Source organism: Lithobates pipiens, unplaced genomic scaffold (genome assembly GCF_037356315.1).
Source record: "Lithobates pipiens isolate NorthernLeopardFrog02 unplaced genomic scaffold, aLitPip1_a1.2 Scaffold_25, whole genome shotgun sequence".
In the NCBI taxonomy this organism is placed as follows: domain Eukaryota; kingdom Metazoa; phylum Chordata; class Amphibia; order Anura; family Ranidae; genus Lithobates; species Lithobates pipiens.
This window is the reverse complement of record NW_027507787.1, coordinates 106,903,052-106,925,338: the sequence shown is the minus strand read 5'-3', so window position 1 is coordinate 106,925,338 and position 22,287 is coordinate 106,903,052. Positions and strand designations below refer to the sequence as shown.

At 46.3% G+C, this 22,287-nt stretch overlaps 5 pseudogenes; all 5 read right to left on the bottom strand.

The window, feature by feature from the left end:
* Positions 1-11,541: 11,541 nt before the first annotated feature.
* Positions 11,542-11,660, bottom strand: LOC143932403 (5S ribosomal RNA; annotated as a pseudogene).
* Positions 11,661-11,951: 291 nt separating this feature from the next.
* LOC143931617 (5S ribosomal RNA) lies at positions 11,952-12,068 on the bottom strand (annotated as a pseudogene).
* Positions 12,069-12,176: 108 nt separating this feature from the next.
* Positions 12,177-12,295, bottom strand: LOC143932223 (5S ribosomal RNA; annotated as a pseudogene).
* Positions 12,296-12,403: 108 nt separating this feature from the next.
* Positions 12,404-12,522, bottom strand: LOC143932568 (5S ribosomal RNA; annotated as a pseudogene).
* A 108-nt stretch (positions 12,523-12,630) lies between these two features.
* Positions 12,631-12,750, bottom strand: LOC143932409 (5S ribosomal RNA; annotated as a pseudogene).
* Between the last annotated feature and the right edge of the window lie 9,537 nt (positions 12,751-22,287).

Here is a 22,287-nt window from a genome sequence, read left to right as displayed (position 1 = left end):
ATCCGCAGAATCTACGGATATTTACGCCCCTTTCCACAGGTCCCCCGCTGTCTGATGGGAAACACGCGGATCCCAGAGACAGCAGGGACCATCCTTATTGTGCAGCGCGACTCGCGCATGCGCAGTAGGGAACCGGGAAATGAAGCTGCAAGGCACCACTTCCTGATTCCCATACCCAAGATGGCGGCGGCAGCACCCGAGAGATGATCGAGAGATCGGCTTCGGGTGCCGACATCGCGGGCGTGCTGGGCGGGTAAGTGTCCTTATTTTAAAAGTCAGCAGCTGCTGGCTTTAAAAAAAAAAAAAACGGCGGAACTCCCGCTTTAATCTAGATACTTTATTAAGACTACCAATTTTAAGTTTCTGATCTTAATCAATTTTAACCCCCATTTGTAATAACAAACATGTCATACTTACCTGCTCTGTGCACAGAGCAGTCTTGATGCACTTCTCAGGTTCCCCTGACGCTTGTGACTCCCTCCTTCACTGACTGCCCATCATGGCAAGCTGCTTGCTGTGTGGACGCTCCCGCAGACTCTATTCCAAGCCAGCTCTGTGTGTCTATAGCTACAGCACATGGCTGGGCACCATCCCACTCCTCAGTGGCTGTGATTGACTGTAGCCTTAGCCAAAAGGTTCCCACTTCTGTCACTGAGCCTAAAAGAAGGGAGAGAGCCAACGTGCACAGCGCTGGATCTAGATGGGGCTCATGTAATTTTAGGAGTGGCTGGGGGGAGCTACACATGTTGTTTACTTCAATGCAGAGAAAGCATTATGGTAAAAACAAAATTCAGCCTTTGAAAGCACTTTAAGATGTTTTTATTATCCATTTTTAGGTGAACTTTGTGACCAGGTACCTGTACTTCGTGGACAGCCAGGAGGTCTCGTTGAAGTGTCTTGACCAGCCAGAAAGGACCGTCGATTTCTTCAATCAACTGGAAGCCTCCGGAGTCAGCCAATCCACTGCGATCAACCATCTGGATAGCATCCAGAAGTTTGCAAGGCATATCTCCATGGAACCAAGATGCATGGACGATCCTTCTGCCAATCAAGCCATATCAAGATTTGTAGGACTTCTGAATGACATCCGTAAGAAGATCAACAAGAAAGCTGCCAAGGGCAGAAAGGAAATGGGGTTGGCAATATTGATGGTAGTAAATATTGTATTGCCTTTATCCATTTTATTTATTTTTTAATGCATTTTATTTTGCTAAATATGCATGCAATCATTTTTTTTTCTCTTCCCCATAGAGATTGGGCTCAGGATCCAGAGGTAAGCCAAAGGATTCTGTCTCTTGCAAAACCTAATTTTCTTACCTTGATAGGTAGGGCAAATGATGGACTGGAGCTGGAAGACCAAGACCGGATGACCGTCATGTATTACCTTGAAGCTCTACTCACACTGGAGCATCTTCAGCGACCAACCGTCATTCAAAACATGACTGTGAGTGTTTACACGAGTCAATAGTGTTTTACACCAAATGTAAGGAGTGACACTTGCAACAACATCTGTTTTGTTATCCTTCAACAGGTAAATGAATGGCTGCTGAAGACCCACAAGACCATCCACGTTGATGCAGAGGCTGTGGATGCAATGATCATTGAGGTGGATGTCGGAAGTGCGGAAGCTCCTTCACAGATGGCTAAGGTGGTCTTGGAAGGATCTGAGGAAATGTGGTTACCACCTATTTCCGAAAGATAAGACCTTCAACAAAGGGGATGCCTTCTTTGTCACCAGCGAGGGAGGGAAACGCTTGATATCTGATGACCTCACTCAGTTCCATAAGAGGCAAGTAAAATATAAAATTGGTCATACAGCTATGCCACAAATGTAAAATTACTCATCAGTGCTAACCAAAAACTTTTTTTTCAGTTGTACAACCATAACAGACCAAAAACTAACAAAAATCTCTCACCCTTTAGATTTAACCTTCCTGCAGTTACTTACCAGCAGGCAAGGAAGGCTTTTGAGCAGTGTGGTTTATCCCACTGCAATGACGAAGTGAAGGATCTTGTGAAGGAATACTTCAGCAGATCAATGGAAGGTGAAGACGTCGAGGGCAAGATTGTGAAGGGTGCCGTGATGGTGAAGAGGATTCAGAGAGACTGGATGCCTTCTACTTCAGGGTAGGTTGTATATTGCTGATCGGAATCTAGAAAGTCGCCAAGTAAAAAATATTGATCGTGTTACTGTTGCCAACAAAAATGTCTACAGAGTAGATGAGCACTCATTCAATCCAGTGCTATGCACATCTACAGCTCTTCTCTCCCCTCACTCACTCGGCTCATAGGCTTTGCCAAGGCACCAGAAGCCATTGGCTCCCACTGCTGTCCATCAAATCCAGAGATGGAGTGAGGGGCAGGGCAGAGTCCTGCTTTCTATAGACATCAGTGCTCAGGTGCAAGCCTGCATAAGTGCCCCCTTAGGAATCTGCGTCCCATGCGGGCACTGGACATATGAGGAGCCAGTAATGCCAGTGGGGTACCCAAGAAAAGGAGGTTCAGTTAGGAAAGTGGGAACTTTTTTTTCTTTTTTTTGGTGTGTGTGTGTCTGTTTTTTGTGTGGGTTTTTTTTTGTGTTTTTGTTTATTTTTCTTCAATGTTACATTGATAAGCAAGTTAATGGCTAAACACCCATTTTGATTTCTGGAGACCCGAGGACGAGACAGGAAGACAAGGAGATGGCCTTCAGAAGAGTACAAGATGCCTTTCCGGTGAGAACCGACGCAAAACCGCCAGGTTTGAAGACATGCCGAATCTTTACAACGGCACACGAGGCATACTGCTACAAGAGGTGGAGGCAACAGCAGTACGTGATGCGCGTCAATGAGGTCGTCGGTGAGTATTTTATAGTTTTCCTAGCATCTGTGAATTAACCACTTAACAACTGCCCATAGCCGATTAACGGCTTCAGGGCGGTTGTTTAACTCTGAGAGGCCGTTATTTAACGGCCTCCCAGAATTCTGCTCCTGGGGCCCGCACACGAGAGCATCCTTGACCGCCGGGTTCAGTGGACCCGGCGCATCACGGATCACGGTAAACAGCCGCTCGTCGCGGCCGTTCACCACGTGATCGCTCCGTCAAATGACGGAGTGATCACTTGTAAAAAAAACGGCGTCATGTTATGACGCCGGTTCCTCCCTCCCCTCTCTGTACCGATCGGTACAGCGGAGGAGAAAAAGTCCAGTGTCCACAATCAGTGTAAAAAGGGCTTAGCCAATCATTGGTAGTATATAAAAAAAAGAAAAAGTAGTATTGGTTGTCCGCAATTCCAAACCTCTATAAATTCTACAGACACAGCCATTTCAAGCAGAACTCCTGATCCTGAGATCACTTGCAAAATTGGATTGCCATTTTGCAGATTGCCTCTTTTGAAAATCTTTGATTTTTATCCTTTTAATATTCACATTTGCATAGATTTATCTTGTCTTTGTCTATCCCTTTTTATAGTTATAGATATTGTGTAGTTTATTATTATTGTTTATTATTGCCAGTTACTGTTGTAATCTTTGGGGGTTATTTTAGCTTAAGGGTAGAGCTTACCAGTGAGCCGAGTCCACGCCAGATATGCAGTTTTAAGGGCTTGTAGGCCCACTTTTATTAAAGAAAGAAAAGTCCGATAACAGAAGAGTTGCCCACACAGGGGTTTCAGCTTTCCACAGCAATAATGTAAGTAGAACCAAAAATACCAAGCCACCTGGCTCTCTTTAGCAGCACTGCTGCTCAGACTTATGCTGCAGCCCTCTTGGCTCTGTAACAGAGTTCCTGTACACCCAGTACCTCAGCACTCTTTACTAGCTTCTTTTTCAGCCCACAAGCTTGGACCCTCTGTCTGCTCAGACCGACCGACCGACCGACCGACCGACCGACCTGCAGACTTCTCCCTTACTTGCCTGGACTCCTCGGGAGGGTGGAGCCCAGAACCCTGGTCTTGGCTCTGTTTTAAACCCAGGACCCACCTGTGCAATCATCCAGCCAGACTTCTGGCTGTTCCCAAAACCCGGTCCCAGGATTGGAGATTCCGTCCCACCCATAACACTATGGAATCTCCGGGCTCCAGGTCCCAAACTGGATTTTTGAAAACACAGAGGAAACTGAAAAGTTTCCTCACAAATAAACAACTTTCCTGGAGCCCCTCAACCTGCCTGGTTGAGAACCCTGCATTCTTCTGCTGGTGGGGTACCATACTACCACACTGTGTACTGCATTAATACTGGTTAATATGTTTTATTTCCATTTGAACTTCTGTTTGTACTATAACCTGTTTTTGTATTTTAGGATTTCTAAAAAATCTACCATGGCATCAGAGGGGTAAGTGCATTTGATTTTATACTGTTCTTTGAATCTTCATTTAAGCCATTTATCTTCTATGCTAGCCATCATTGTTTTGTCCATGACATTTGATTGAGGAACATTCTCTGAACTATTGAGCTGCAGCCACACATACATGGACATGATTTGTGGGTCCCATAATTTATATATATATATATATATATATATATATATATATATATATATATATATCTTGTTTCATGTGTATTTTATATTGGCTTAGATACACTTATGCGCTGGTGGGTATTTGTATTTTATATTTGGTATATTTTTAATTGGGCCATATTTACATATTGAGCAACTTGTGGATTATGTGTTTTTTTTTTTCCCTTTTCTTGTTCCCCCATAGACATATCTGTATTGATGGGGAATTCCATCCACAGCGCTATTGCGGTCTGCCGGCTGGAAAGGATCCCTGCCAACAGAGCACAATTGGGTGGATTTATTAAAACTGGACAGTGCAAAATACAGTAGACAATCTGCTTTATAGCTTTCGATTGTTCAATCAAACTGACAAACCTAGAAGCAGATTGGTTTCTGTACAGAGCTCTACCAGATTTTGTGCTCTCCAGTTTCAGTAAATAAACCCCAATGATTACTGCTAGCTGCTATAGTCGCAGTAGAAATTACATGTAAAAACTCTGAAAGGCTAATTGCCCCAAGTCGATCAATGGATAGGCTTGGGTACAACCAGCCTGCCCATGATGAAGATGAATTGAATCTCAACTGGTCTCTGCTGAACCGTTAACTTATGTGCCATGGGTGGATTTTAATTTGAGTGTTTGTTTGTTTTTTTTATTTATTTTTATTCTCATTGATGGGTTGAAAGGAGGAAAGTGGACGGTTCGGCAGGGACCAGCTGAGATTTTAATGAATTCAACGCACTCTGGCTGCGCTATTGTATTCTGAAAGTGGGGGGTTCCCTGTCGGTAATATAATCACTGCAGTGACCATAAATGCTGTCTGTACCAAAGTTGATTGACAACTGGTTGTACTGAAATCAATCGCTTTCATTACAAATGGCTGAGTTGCAATAGTCTGTGGATAGCTTTAACATATTTATCCCCAGCTGCTCAAATGTTCCACTGGGATAAATTATACCCCACCTTACCAGCCCCTTAACTCTAGGAATTGCAAACGATTTTACTCAATCTGATTCAAGGGTGGATTTGATTTGAAGAGCAACTGTCTTCTCTATCCTACAGCAGCTCCTCCTCTGACCCGCTGTTGAATCACTGACAGTCCCATTCACTTCAATGGGATGGCTGGTGATGCAGCGGACACGGTGGCAGCAGGTGAGTGGATGCCTGCTAACAGGTGCTGCCATGATGGATCTAAATGACAGGTTCTCTTTAAATGTCTTGTTCTTGCTGGTAGTTAAAATCTTTAATATCTGCAAACAAATTTAAAAGGTGTTGTAAACCCTTGTGTGTTTGTTATTTAAAAAAACAAAAAAAATCATGCTTGCCTCCACTGTGCAGTTTGTTTTGCACAGTGTGGCCCCAATCCTCATCTTCTGGGGTCCCCGGCAGTACTCACGGCTCATTTTTTGCATCGGTAAATCCCCTGGGAGAAGCGCTCTCCCTGGGGGTTATCTTGCGGGCATGCTCCCAAGTGCAGCATTTGCGTGCATAGACAAAATTCCAGACTCTGCACCAGTACCTGCATCATTGGATTTGATTGACAGCAGCGGGAGATGATGGCTACGCTGCTATCAATCTATCCAATCAAGAGCCAAGAACCCCAGGCAGAGAGGTACAGTGCATCTCTGTTAGAAGTTTTTGCGGTAATTAATATTTTAAGTAATAAGGGTTTCTGAAAATATATGTAAGTTATATGTTTGGTGGTGAGTGATGGTTTCTGAAGGTCACACTACAGCAGATCATATAGAGAGGAGTGGTTTTGCTGAGTAGGTATTTATATTTTGAGTTACTAGTCAGGACAATGGGTGGAGTTATGCTACTTATCTATAGACTGAACCATATTGGGTATATATGCAAATGTGGGTGTTATTAGGATTTGCTGACATAACATCTTGAAACAGTATAAGAATGGGGTAGGATTATGGGAAGAGCAGGAATGGTGGGATGAGAAAGGATTCTACACTTTGGAGAATGTAGATCAGAAAACCTATTCCTCCTTCTGAAGCCATCACCATGCCATATGTTACCAGATGTCAATCTTGTCTTTGCTTGTCTTTCTGAATAATAAACGAACTATTGGACGAACAAAGGATTCTTCAATTACTACTCCTGAAAGTACGTTTGAAATGCCTTGGAAGGAAGACAGACTTACTGATTCACATATAACACAAAGACGTTGCTATTCATTAAGAAACGCCCTTGTGAGTGAGTATGTAGAGTTGCATCTACTTTACATTACATTTTACTCTCTTATACTCACTTTTTACAATCTCCACCGAGGGTATGAATGGGCTTAGGTGAGTAAAACAGGAGTCTAGAGGGCCGGTCAGTGTCCCTTTTTTTTATTTTTTTTTGGGTGAATTAAGGTGAAAAAACAGGAGGGGTTACAACCCCTTTAAGGTTTCCAATCAGGTCCGCCTGTCAGTTTTTCAGATGGACCTCATTGGAGCCTCCATTCACTACTATGGAGCAACAGATTTCAGTGGTGCTTAACCACTTGACCACTGGGCACTTAAACACCCTTAATAACCAGACCAATTTTCAGCTTTCAGTGCTCTCACATTTTGAATGACAATTACTGGTTGCAGGGTATTGCAGAGTGTTGCAGGGTATTGCAGAGTATTGCAGGGTATTGCAGAGTATTGCAGGGTATTGCAGAGTATTGCAGAGTGTTGCAGAGTGTTGCAGAGTGTTGCAGAGTGTTGCAGAGTGTTGCAGAGTATTGCAGAGTGTTGCAGGGTATTGCAGGGTATTGCAGGGTATTGCAGAGTGTTGCAGAGTGTTGCAGCGTAATGCAGAGTAATGCAGAGTAATGGCAGGGTATTGCAGAGTATTGTCAGGGAATTGAGGGGTTAATTTTCGGTGAGCAGCGATGTGGGCACTGCAGATGCAGCCCACATCGCTGCTGACACCGATCTCTTCCCCCTCCGCTGTTCCGATCGGTACAGAGAGGGGGAGGGAGGAACCAGCGTCATAACATGACGCCGGTTTGTTTACAAGTGATATGAGCGGCCGTTTACCGTGATCCGTGATACGCCGGGTCCTATGGGGGCGCGCAAGAGCGTAATTCTGGGAGGACATCATATGACGGCCTCCCAGAGTTAAGAAACCACCCTGTAGCCGTCATTCGGCTATAGGGTGGTTGTTAAGTGGTTAAACAATGGTAGAAAATATCTCATATCAATATCATTAATATTCCATCAACCCCTTATTTACATAAAATGACAAATGGCACTTCCTCGTAAACGATGTGCTATGATTCAAACTTGTGTCAGTGTTTAGGGCCCTTCACTCTTAAAAACAATGTGCTTCACTGCGAAAAGCTTCCAAATCGCTGTTGTGCTTCACTGCGAAAAGCTTCCAAATCGCTGTGATGCTTCACTGCGAAAAGCTTCCAAATAGTATTAAATTAGTATAACGCCTATTTGGAAGCTTTTCGCAGTGAAGCGCATAGTTTTTAAGGGTGAAGGGACCTAAACACTGACCCTTGTTTAAACCTGTAGAACATTTAAGAGGGAGTGCTACTTTCAATCTATTGATGATTTTCGTGTTTTGGAAGCACCTGTGTGGTGGTGGAACACATAGTTTGTAAGGGTGAAGAGCCCTCAATACTTGCACCTTCCTTTACAATTAGGCAATCTGTTTTAAGCAGCGCAAAATACACATTTAAAAAAAAAAAAAATTCAATCAGCACTTACCATTGTGGGAACGGAACAAAATTTGTATTTGTAGCAGCTTAGAGGTCAATTTTAAATAAGGTCACTGTATTTTATGTATTGTTTTGGCAGCATGCAGCTCCAATTTTCTTTTATGTGACAGGTCCGCTAACACCCGCTGCTGTCCAATCCTGTCCATGAAATCCAGAGGGATGGTGACCTATTTTCGATCCATCCATCTGGCGGATCAGCTGAAAACAGACGGGTGATCCATTTTCATCTGATCTCCCCATAGAGTAGAGCAGGGCTCTGACAGGTCCATCTCTGTACAGTGAGCCGAGATGGATCTTTTCATCCACCTGCTCAGCAGAGCGATTCTCCCGCTAAGCAAAGTGGAGTCTGCCGGGTGGAGTAGCTGCTAGGCCTCCTCCTTTTTTCCCTATCTGGTGTTCGGTTAGGATCCTGTAGTTTTCCGGCACCAATTCGGTGAGGATGGTGTTGCAGTCAGAGGTTAACCGGCTTTTGGTGATGAAGAGGCAGTCTACATTGTTCTCGATGATGAAGTCGTGTATGTATGTATGTTTGAGGCTGTGACAAACTGTCGGATTTTTTCATTGATAAAGTCAAAACCATCTGGGAAACAATCTCTCAGAAGAAAACATCCGACCCAGCAAATACATAAAGAGGATGTCTGCACCAACATACCACAACCGCCAAAATTGTCACTATCCCCAATTACCGTAGACACCGCAAAAAACATCATTAATAAACTGCGTGACAGTACCTCACCTATTGACATCACCCCCACAAAACTACTGAAAGAATGCTCCGACATCGTGGCTCCAACCATAACTCACCTTATAAACCCATCATTCCACGAAGGGATTGTTCCCAGCATCCTCAAACAAGGCATTGTCAAACCTCTACTCAAGAAACCAAACCTGGACCCTCAGGATCCAAACAACCGTAGGCCAATTACAAGCCTCAACACCATTTCTAAGATCATGGAGAAAGCTGTAGTACATCAGCTACAAATCCACCTGGATACTCACAAACTCCTGGACCCGCTGCAATCAGGCTTCCGTCTGGGTCATGGAACAGAAACAGCTCTCCTCAAGATTTTGGACGACGCCCTCGAAGCAGCAGATGACGGAGAGCCGTGTCTCCTCGTACTGCTAGACCTAAGTGCAGCGTTTGATACAGTAGATCACAATACTCTACTCGTCCGCCTCACAGAAGTAGCCGGAGTCCATAGACATAGATCTCCAATGGTTCGCGTCCTTCCTACGAAATCGGTCACAGACAGTAAAACTAGGAAAATTCCTCTCCGAAACTCGGGCAGTCACCTGCGGAGCCCCTCAAGGCTCTCCTTTGTCACCCGTTCTCTTCAACATTTACATTTGCCCACTCCTTCAAATCATCAGATCTCTGCTTCCACTCTTACGCTGACGACACGCAACTTTATTTCCGGATCAATGGAAAAAAAGATCACCAACAACAACCTTAAAAACTGCCTCAAATCAATAGAGGACTGGATGACCACTAACTCCCTCCAGCTGAAGGAATCAAAGACAGAGCTTCTTATCTTACACCCAAATCATAAGCCCGCAACCAAAACCTCCTGGTCTCCACCAACCGTCTTTGGGCAGACTATCTCCCCAAAGACCAAAACGAAGAGTCTCGGGGTTATTTTAGACGCACAAATGTCAATGGATGCGCAAATAGGAGCAGTAGTCAACTTACCATCTGCTGCGCATGCTTTGCAGACTCATCCCTTTTATCCCAAAGAATGACAAAGCAGTGGTAGTTGGAACAATCATTAATTCATGACTGGACAACGCAAATTCGCTTTACATAGGATTACCACAATATCAACTTGTGCGATTACAACTGATCCAAAACACGGCAGCAAGGCTGATAACAGGAAAAAAAACCTGGGAATCCATCTCTCCTTCACTGAGGAGCTTACATTGGCTAACCGTAAAAAATCGGAACACGTTCAAGACCCTTTGCCTCACTCACAAATGCGTGCATAGAGAAGCTCCGCAATACCTAATGGAGAAAATAAATTATTACACACCAAACTGCAGTCTTAAATCTAAGGGGGATCAGAGATTCGCTGTCCAAGGGCCTCGGCTATGGAATGCTCTACCAATCAACATCCGCCAAGAAGAAAATCACCTGGCTTTTAGGAAAAAACTCAAGACCTTCCTCTTTTAGCAGGTGATAAAAGCTCGCCACAGCGCCTAGAGGCGATTCAGTTCGCATTGTGCACTATACAAGTATTTCATTCATTCATTCATTTGTTCATTCCCAGGCGGTCTGCCATCCAGGTACTAACCAGGCCTGACCATACTTAGCATTTAAGATCAGACAAGATCGGTGCATTCAGTGTGATGTGGCCACAGGCAATGTTGCTGGCCACTCTCAACCCTCTTGACAAATGCCAAGATGGTCATCTTGGCAAACAAGCAGAAAAATAAAACAAGTCATTGCGGCCAACAACATAATAAAAAAAAAAGCCTACGGCACCTGGCATTCCCAAGCGGTCTCCCATCAAGGTACTAACCACGCCCGCCCTTGCTTAGCATCCGAGATCAGGCATATTCCAGGTGATGCGGCTGTAAATGATCTTGTTGGACCCTCTCAACCCTCTTGACCCTCTTGACAAACGCCAAGATGGTCACCTCGGCAAACAAGCAGTAAAATAAAACAGGTCGTTGATGCCAACAACATATAAAAAAAGCCCACGGCATCTGGTATTCTCCGGAAGTCTCCCATCCAGGTACTAACCAGGCCCGTCCTTGCTTAGCATCCACGATCAGACAAGATCGGGCGCATTCAGGGTGATGTAGCTGTAGGCTATCTTGCTGGTCACTCTAAACTCTCTTGGAAAACGCCAAGATGGTCACCTCAGCAAACAAGCAGGAAAATAAAACAGGTCGTCGACGCCAAAAACATATTTTAAAAAAAGCCTACGGCACCTGGTCTTCCCAGACGGTCTCCCATTCAGGTACTAACCAGTCCTGACCCTGCTTAGCAATTGATATCAGATGAGATCGGCGCATTCAGGGTGATGTGGCCATAAGGGTTCTTGCTGGCTACTCTCAACCTTCTTGACAAACACCAAGATGGTCACCTCGGCAAACAAGCAGAAAAATAAACAGGTCGTCGACGCCAACATATTAAAAAAAAGCCTACGGCACCAGGTATTCCCAGGTGGTTTCCCATCCAGGTACTAACCCGTCCAGACCCTGCTTAGCATCCGAGATTGGGCGCATTAGAGTGATTTAGCCGTAGGCCATCTTGCTGGTCACTCCAAACCCTGTTGACAAACGCCAAGATGGTCAACTCAGCAAACAAGCTGAAAATTAAAACAGGTCGTCGACGCCAACAACATATTAAAAATTACCCTAAGACACGTGGTATTACCAGGCGGTCTCCCATCCTGGTACTAACCAGGCCCGACCCTGCTTTGCATCCGAGATCAGATGGTATCGGGTGCATTCAGGGTGATGTGGCCATAGGGGATCTTGCTGTCCACTCTCAACCCTCTTGAAAAATGCCAAGATGGTCACCTCGGCAAACAAGCAGCAAAATAAAATAGGTCGTTGACGTCAACAACATATTAAAAAAAGCCAACCAGGCCTGACACTGCTTAGCATCCGAGATCAGACGAGATCGGGAAGATTCATGGTGATGTGGCCATAGGGGATGTTGCTGGCCACTCTCAACCCTCTTGACAAACACAAAGATGGTCACCTCGGCAAACAAGCAGAAAAATTAAATAGGTTGTTGATGTTAACAACATATTAAAAAAAGCCAACGGCATCTGGTATTCCCAGGCGGTCTCCCAACCAGGTACTAACCAATCTGGACCCTGCTTAGCATCCGAGATCAGATGATCGGGCGCATTCAGGGTGATGTTGCCATAGGCAATCTTAATGTCCACTCTCAGTCCTCTTGACAAACGGCAAGATGTTCACCTCAGCAAACAAGCAGAAAAATAGAACAGGTCGTTGACGCCAACAACATATTAAAAAAAAGCCAACAGCACCTGGTATTCCCAGGTGGTGTCCCATCCAGGTACTAATCAGGCACAACGCTGCTTAGCATCCGAGATCAGACGAGATCGGGCGCATTCTGGGTGTTGTGGCCTTAGGCAATCTTGCTGGCCACTCTCAACCCTCTTGACAAACACCAAGATGGTCACCTCAGCAAACAAGCAGAAAAATAAAACAGGTCGTTGACGCCAACAACATATTAAAAAAATGCCTACAGCACCTGGTATTGCCAGGCGGTCTCCCATCCAGTTGCTAACCAGGCCCGACCATGCTTAGCATCCGAGATCAGATGAGATCGGGCGCATTCAGAGTGATGTGGCCTTAGGCAATCTTGCTGGCAACTCTCAACCCTCTTGACAAACGCCAAGATGGTCACCTCGGCAAACAAGCAGAAAAATAAAACCGGTCGTCGAGGCCACCAACATATTAAAAAAAAGCCTACGGTACCTGGTATTCTTAGACAGTCACCCATCCAAGTACTAACCCGGCCCCGACCCTGCTTAGCATCCGAGATCAGACAAAATCGGGTGCATTCAGGGTGATGTAGCCATAGGCTGTCTAGCTGGCCACTTTAAACCCTCTTGTCAAACGCCAAGATGGTCACCTTGGCAAACAAGCAGAAAAATAAAACAGGTCGTCAACTCCAACAACATATTAAAAAATAGCCTACGGCACCTGGTATTCATAGGCGCTCTCCCATTCAGGTACTAACCAGGCCCGACGTTGCTTAGCATCCGAGACCAGACGAGAGCGAGCGCATTCTGGGTGATGTGGCCATAGACGATCTTGCTGACCACTCTCAACCCTCTTGACAAACACAAAGATGGTCACCTCAGCAAACGAGCAGAAAAATAAAATAGGTAGTTGATGTTAACAACATATTAAAAAAAAGCCTACGTCACCTGGTATTCCCAGGCGGTCTCCCATCTCCAGTCCAGTGCTGCTTCTCTGTAGCCCAGGTCAGGCGCTTCTGCCGCTGTTTCTGGTTCAAAAGTGGCTTGACCTGGGGAATGCGGCACCTGTAGCCCATTTCCTGCACACGCCTGTTCACGGTGGCTCTGGATGTTTCTACTCCAGACTCAGTCCACTGCTTCCGCAGGTCCTCCAAGGTCTGGAATCGGTCCTTCTCCTCATTCAATCCAGTGCTGTGCACATCTACAGCTCTTCTCTCCCCTCACTCACTCGGCTCATAGGCTTTGCCAAGGCACCAGAAGCCATTGGCTCCCACTGCTGTCCATCAAATCCAGAGATGGAGTGAGGGGCAGGGCAGAGTCCTGCTTTCTATAGACATCAGTGCTCAGGTGCAAGCCTGCATAAGTGCCCCCTTAGGAATCTGCTTCCCATGCGGGCACTGGACATATGAGGAGCCAGTAATGCCAGTGGGGTACCCAAGAAAAGGAGGTTCAGTTAGGAAAGTGGGAACTTTTTTTTTTCTTGGTGTATGTGTGTCTGTTTTTTGTATGGGTTTTTTTTGTTTTGTTTTTTTTTCTTCAATGTTACATTGATAAGCAAGTTAATGGCTAAACACCCATTTTTATTTCTGGAGACCCGAGGACGAGACAGGAAGCAGTGCCAGTTGAAGACAAGGAGATGACCTTCAGAAGAGTACAAGATGCCTTTCCGATGGGAACCGACACAAAACCGCCAGGTTTGAAGACATGCCGAATCTTTACAACGGCACACGAGGCTTATGCTACAAGAGGTGGAGGCAACAGCAGTACGTGATGCGCGTCAATGAGGTCGTCGGTGAGTATTTTATAGTTTTCCTAGCATCTGTGAATTAACCACTTAACAACCGCCCATAGCCGATTAATTAGATGTTATAACAGAAACGAAGAAACACCCTTAATAACCAGACCAATTTTCAGCTTTTGGTCCTCTCACATTTTGAATGACAATTACTCAGTCATGCAACACTGTACCCATATGAAATTTTTGTCCTTTTTTTCACACAAATAGAGCTTTCATTTGGTTGTATTTAATCACCTCTCAGTTTTTTTTTTTTTGTGCTATAAAAGAAAAAAGACCGAAAATTCTGTGAAAAAATTAATTTTTCTTCGTTTCTGTTATAACATTTAGCAGATTAGTAATTTTTTCTTCATAAATTTTGGCCAAAATTTATACTACTACATATCTTTGGTAAAAATAAGTACAAATTGGTGGATATTATTTGGTCTTTGTGAAAGTTATAGAGTCCACAAGCTATGGTGCCAATATCTGAAAATTGATCACACCTGAAGTACTGACGGCCTATTTCAATTCTTGAGACCCTAACATGCCAGAAAAGTACAAATACCCCCCAAACGACCCCTTTTTGGAAAGAAGACATTCCAAGGTATTTAGTAAGAGGCATGATGAGTTTTTTGAAGTTGTCATTTTTTCCCACAATTCTTTGCAAAATCAAGATTTTTTTTCCTTTTTTTTTCCCACAAAATTGTCATATCAGTTTATTTCTCACACACAGCATATGCATACAACAAATTACACCCCAAAACACATTCTGCTATTACTCCCGAGTACGGCAATACCACATGTGTGAGACTTTTACACAGTGTGGCCACATACAGAGGCCTAACATGCAAGGAGCGCCATCAGGCGTTCTGGAGCACCCAGGACAATTCTGACATTTCTCTCCTACATGTAAAAATCATCATTTATTTGCTAGAAAATTACACAGAACCCCAACATTATATATTTTTGTTTAGCAAAGACCCTGGAGAATACAATGGTGGTCGTTGCAAATTTTTATCTCACACGGTATTTGCGCAGCAATTTTTCGAACGCGTGAAATATGTGTGCCCTAGATTCAGGCTTTACGCAGACTTGTACAACTAGAGGGGAAGAGTTAATGAGCCCAGCTGAAGTAAGTGGGCTCATTAAGACCTCTACAAAAAACCCCAGCATGCTTAGGGAGATGCTCCATCCTGGAACCAGTTTTGTGTGTATAGACTGGGGAGTGTGATACCTGTTCTGTGCGGTGAGATAACGCCTGTGTGGCAAACCCCTACAACAGAGACAGGGACTGGGGGCAGCACAAGGCTGCACTCAGTTGTTAGACAGGGAGTCTAAGTGTGTAATTAGAGGTCAAGCTGACCAGGATTTATTTTCATGTTTTATTTTTGTTTGGCTGTTATGTTTCACTGCATGTAGCATAAATAAACTGCATCTTTTGTTTTTTTGCACCTACAACGCTGTCTGCTGTGCCTAATTTTGTGTTGTGAACCCATCCAGGGGGTCACACACACCCGACAGTGTCTCCTCAGCTGACGAGAAGACAATCACCCTACAACACAAGGACACGAGCTGTGGGACATGTGAGGGTTTCAAACTGGTATTCCTGATACAGGAACGACTGTTTTCCCAGCACCAGGCTCAATTTTATAGCGGCTTTAAATTTCAGCGATTAAGTGCAATATGTATAGTGCCTCTGTTTTTGTATCTCGGACTATGCCTACTATGCCTATGCCTACCAAAAGACACCACAGACCCAAAAAAGTCAAGGTTTCACCCCCAGGTGCTAGGATCCCGAGTCGCATTTCTATGCGGTCATCCTCTCCTGAATGACCAATTATGGCAAGCCAGGATGAGCCATTGGAACAAATTGATGGTGTAACTACTTCTCACATTTCAGCCCCTGTATATGTGATTGAAGATGTCCTTTCCTCCTCCCTGCAGGGTCTGGAAGAAAGATTAGTGGCTTTAATTGCATCCTCATGATGGATAGGAAGAGTGCTAGATTCCCCTCCCCCACTTGCGAACCTTTGCAAGGTGAACAGTGGGCACAGGATAAGGTGTTACTCTCGGTTGATCAGGAGGAAAACAGATTCCTCTGCGGAGCAAACAATGCTAGATGAGCTGTTTTCAGCCTCTCAAATCTAAGAAATTGCTGATGCAATCTTAGGAGCTGGTTCGTTCTACTTTCATGCTACCGCTAACGGAGTCTCCTCAAAGTTTGGTTTCTTCCTTGGTTCCTTTAAAACGCTCAACATTTGCAGGCGTTTCCTGCACATGCATTACTAGAACAGCTTATTGTTGCTGAATGGGATCACCCGGATAAGCATTTTTTCCCTCTTAAGGAAATTGCAATTCTCTATCCCCTGGAGGAGAAATTCTCCAAAAGATGGAAAATACCAGCAGTTGACACTGCAATTTACAATGTGAATAAAGACCTAACTTGTCCAGTAGACAATGCACCGATTCTTAAGGATCCAACAGATAAGGAGTTGAAATCCCTGTTAAGATCTACTTTTTCCATGGCAGGTGAAACTACTTAGTCTGCAGTCGCTGCAATAAGCGTCTGTCAATCCCTAAAGGACCAATTTAAACAGGCCCTTAGAGAGCTTCCTGCTCAACAAGCCCGAGATTTGGCTGAACTACCAAAAGCATTATGCTTTGCCATATATGCTATTAAAGATTCTATTCACCAGGCGTCATGTCTTATGCTTGTGCATATGCGTAGAATCCCGTGGTTAAAAAATTTGGTCAGCTGAAGCATCATGTAAAGACCTTGTAACTGGGCTCCTTTTCATGGGGAGTGACTATTTGGAGAAAACTTGGACAAATATATCCAAACAATTTCTAATGGGAAAAGTACTCTTTTGCCAGTCAAAAGAAAGTATAAACGCCCTTCATTTAAAAGGGCTCTTTCCCCCTATGCCAGGGGCTTCCGCCTCTAGGCAGAGGTGACGGCCTCCACCGTCACACTCTAGAGGAAAATCCCAAAGTCAGACCCAGGCTTTAAAAGAAGTCCTGGGGTCGGAAACCTGCAAAGCAGAATCATAAAGCCTCATCGTGAAGAGGCAACACCCCTCACCAAAGTGGGGGGAAGACTTCTACAGTTTCCAGAATTCTGGAAAGCAAGAAATTCTGGACAGATGGGTCATCTCCACTGTAACGATGAGGTACAAGCTGGAATTTTGGCACTTTCTACCATCTTGCTTCCTGAGGTCAAGCACTAGACCAATTAATATCTCAAAGGGTGATCATACAGATCCCCCAAAAAGGAGCAAGGCTTGGGGTTTTATTCAAACCTTTTTACAGTACCGAAACCAAAGGGACATGTCAGACCCATTCTAGATTTAAAAAATCTGAAGCTGTTCCTAAAGATACATGCCTTTCGCATGGAGACTATCAGGTCAGTAGTTTATATCCTAGGAGGAGAGCTTCTGGTATCAATCGACATCAGGGATACATATCTGCATGTCCCTATATTTCCCACTCATCAAGAGTTCTGCGGTTTGAGTTGGAACAGCAGCATTTCCAGTTCGTAGCCCTGCCCTTTGGGCTAGCCACAGCACCCCAGGTGTTCACTAAAGTGCTTGTCTAATCTTGTCTAATCTCAGAGGCTAAGCAGGCTTAGGCCTGGTTAGTACCTGGATGGGAGACTGCCTGGGAATACCAGGTAGCATAGGCTTCTTTTATTTTTTTTTGGCGTTGACTTATTTTTCCTTGTTTTCCATGGTGACTATCTTGGCATTTGTGAAGGAGGTTTAGGGTGCCCAAAGAGATTGTCTTTGGCCTCATCACCCTGAAAGCTCAAAATCTCGTCTTATCTTGGAGGCTAAGCAGGGTCGGGCCTGATTAGCATCTGGAGGGGAGACCGCCTGGGAATACCAGGAGCTGCAGTCTTCTTTTTTTTTTTTTTGCGTCGACTTGTTTTTTTTCCCTTGTTTCCCAAGGTGACCATCTTGAGGTTTGTCAAGAGGGTTGACGGTGCCCAAAGAGATTGCCTATGGCCACATCACCCTCAAAGCCCTAATCTCGTCTGATCTCGGAGGCTAAACAGGGTCAGGCCTGGTCAGTACCTGGATGGGAGACCGCCTGAGAATAGCATGTGCAATAGGCATCTTTTTTTTTTTTTTTGCCGTTAACTTGTTTTTTTTCCCTTGTTTCCCAAGATGACCATCTTGGCGTTTGTCAAGAGGGTGGAGTGTGCCCAAATAGAATGCCTACAGCCACATCACCCTGAAAGCACCTGATCTTGGAGGCTAAGCAGAGTCGGGCCTGGTTGGTACCTGCATTAGTTGACCTGTTTTTTATTTCTGGTTTCCCAAGATGACCTTCTTGGCATTTCTCAAGAGGGTTTTGGGTGCCAGAAGAGATTGCCTATGGCCACTCCACTCTGAAAGCACCCGATCTCATCTGGTCTTGAAGACTAAGCAGAGATGGGCCTGCTTAGTACCTGGATGGGAGACTGCCTTTTTTTGTGGTTCCCCAAGGTGACCATCTTGGCATTTCTCAAGAGGGTATTCCCAGGCGGTCTCCCATCTAGGTACTAACCAGGCCCGTCCCTGCTTAGTATCAGATGCTTTCAGGGTGATGTTGCCATAGGCACTCACTTTTGGCACCCTCAGCCCTCTTGACAAACACCAAGATGGTCACCTTGGGAAACAAGGGAAAAAAAGAAGTCAACTATGCCATATTAGCACCTCAAGAAATGAGATAGGCAGTCATAAACTAAAAGATGCGTAAATTCCAGAAAATGTACCATCGTTTTCAGACGCTATAACATTTGCGCAAACCAATAAATATACACTTATTAACATTACCAAAGACATGTGGCTGAATACATTTTGACCTAAAAGTATGAATAAAATTGAGTTTATTGGATTTTTCTTATAACAAAAAGCAGAAAATATAATTTTCTTTCAATATTTTTTAGATTTTTCCGTTTATATCGCAAAAAAAAAAAAAAATTGCAGAGGCAATCAAATACCTTCAAAAAAAAACCTCTCTATTTGTGGGGAAAAAAGGATGAACTACATGACCCACACTGACCTACCTGACACACGCTGACCTACCTGACATACATACACTGACCTACCTGACACACACTGACCTGGTCCCTGACATACAAACTCTGATTGACCTACCTGACCAGGAGGAGATAGACTTCATGTGTTCAGGTACTACAGCAGCAGCTCATCCGTGGTGTTGGTGTGCAAGGAAGCCAGAGGAGAAGAGGAGAGCCGCCCGTCCAAGTGGGTATTGATGTGGTGCGGCCGCCGCATTGTCATTTCTGCCTTCTTCCTGCTCCAGTACAGCAAGCTGGGAGAGGACTAAGATTGCAGGAGTGTAGGCTAAGGGAGCCGCTGCGAATGCTGCTCAGGGTGGCGGCGTCATCCCTTTCTCTCCCTCCTGGGCTCTACACTCCACGCTACCATAACAGCTGCGGGACAATCCAGACCAGAAGTCGTAGGCCAGGCCCCACGAGCACTAGCGCGGAGGAGGAGGAAGTGCAATCCTCCTCTGCTTTGAATGTTGGGCAGTGTGGGCACAGTGGACAGTGACGTTAATGGTTGCTAGCCGCCAGGCGGCTATAGCAATCAGTGACCAAGAGTAAAGTCGGGTGGAAGCGGGGCAGAGCTAAAGCTGGAGCTGGAGCCAACCATGGCTCAGTCTGCCCCTGTTCCCTGCATTCTGGACCGAGACTCTGGGCTACTGGTCCCAGACTACGGCCACCCCCTAAAGATGCCTCTGTTTGTTCCCAAAGTAGGGACGTACATCAGAGTGCAATGGTCGGCAAGTGGTTAAAGCGACGCAGTGCCGAATCGCAAAAAGTGCTCTGGTCTTTGGCCAGCCAAATGGTCCTGCGCTGAAGTGATTAAATGCCCACTCTCACACAGGGGGACACTCTCACACACATACAGGGACACTCACACACGGGGAGACACACATGGGGAGACACTCACACAGGGGGACACTCTCTCACACACACACACACAGGGGGACACACACAAACACAGGGGGACACACACACAGGGGGACACTCACACAGGGGGACACACACACACACAGGGGGACACACACACACACGGGGGACACACACATACACACACAGGGGGACACACACACACACAGGGACACACACACACACACACAGGGGAAGACACACACACAGTGGGAGACACACACAGGGGGACACACACACAGGGGGACACACACACACACACAAGGGGAGACACACACAAGGGGAGGCACACACACAGGGGACACACTCTCTCAAACAGGGGGACACACACACACACGGGGACACACACACTCCCACCACACACACAGGGGGATACACACTCACACACACACACAGGGGGACACACACACACAGGGGGACACACACTCACCACACAGGGGGACACTCTCACACACACACACACACATACAGGGACACACACACGGGGAGACACACACACACGGGGACACTCACACACACGGGGGACACACACACACACACACGGGGACACACACACTCCCACCACACACACAGGGGGATACACACTCACACACACACACAGGGGGGGACACACACACACAGGGACACACACACACAGGGGAAGACACACACACAGTGGGAGACACACACACAGGGGGACACACACATACACACACAAGGGGAGACACACACAAGGGGAGGCACACACACAGGGGACACACTCTCTCAAACAGGGGGACACACACACACACGGGGACACACACACTCCCACCACACACACAGGGGGATACACACTCACACACACACACATACAGGGACACACACACGGGGAGACACACACACGGGGACACTCACACACACAGAGGACACACACACACACGGGGGGACACACACAGGGACACACACATAGGGGGACATGACATACAAACTCTGATTGACCTACCTGACCAGGAGGAGATAGACTTCATGTGTTCAGGTACTACAGCAGCAGCTCATCCGTGGTGCTGGTGTGCAAGGCAGCCAGAGGAGAAGAGGAGAGCCGCCCGTCCAAGTGGGTATTGATGTGGTGCGGCCGCCGCATTGTCATTTCTGCCTTCTTCCTGCTCCAGCACAGCAAGCTGGGAGAGGACTAAGATTGCAGGAGTGTAGGCTAAGGGAGCCGCTGCGAATGCTGCTCAGGGTGGCGGCGTCATCCCTTTCTCTCCCTCCTGGGCTCTACACTCCACGCTACCATAACAGCTGCGGGACAATCCAGACCAGAAGTCGTAGGCCAGGCCCCACGAGCACTAGCGCGGAGGAGGAGGAAGTGCAATCCTCCTCTGCTTTGAATGTTGGGCAGTGTGGGCACAGTGGGCAGTGACGTTAATGGTTGCTAGCCGCCAGGCGGCTATAGCAATCAGTGACCAAGAGTAAAGTCGGGTGGAAGCGGGGCAGAGCTAAAGCTGGAGCTGGAGCCAACCAAGGCTCAGTCTGCCCCTGTTCCCTGCATTCTGGACCGAGACTCTGGGCTACTGGTCCCAGACTACGGCCACCCCCTAAAGATGCCTCTGTTTGTTCCCAAAGTAGGGACGTACATCAGAGTGCAATGGTCGGCAAGTGGTTAAAGCGATGCAGTGCCGAATCGCAAAAAGTGCTCTGGTCTTTGGCCAGCTAAATGGTCCTGCGCTGAAGTGATTAAATGCCCAAAATGGTCCTTGGTGACTAAAAAAGGCACACTCCTGACCTTTGAATGCCAAAAAGGTCCTCGGTGACCAGGGGCGGACTGACAGCTAATGGGGCCCCCAGGCAATAGAAGCTCATGGGGCCCCCTTGGGCACCACACCTGCACAGGGAGACACTGGGGGAGCACACAGGGGGAAACTGGAGGAAGAACGCACACGCACACACAGGGACACACACACACAGGGACACACACACACACAGGGGGACACACTCACACACACACACACACAGGGGGACACACTTACACACACAGGGGGAACCACTCACACACAGGGACACACTGACGCACACAGGGGGACACACACACAGGGGGAGACACACACAGGGGGTCACACTCACACACAGGGGGAGAGACACACACACACACACAGGGGGAGAGACACACAGGGGAAGAAACACACACTCACACACACACAGGGGGAGACATACACACACAGGGGGAGACACACACACACAGGGGGAGACACACACACACAGGGGGAGACACACACTCACACCACACACAGGGAGACACGCACACTCACACAGGGGAGCACACACACTCACACGGGGGGGACACACAATCACATGGGGGGACATACACTCACACGGACACACACACACACAGGGGGGACACACCACACAGGGGGACACACTCACACAGAGACACACACTCACACAGG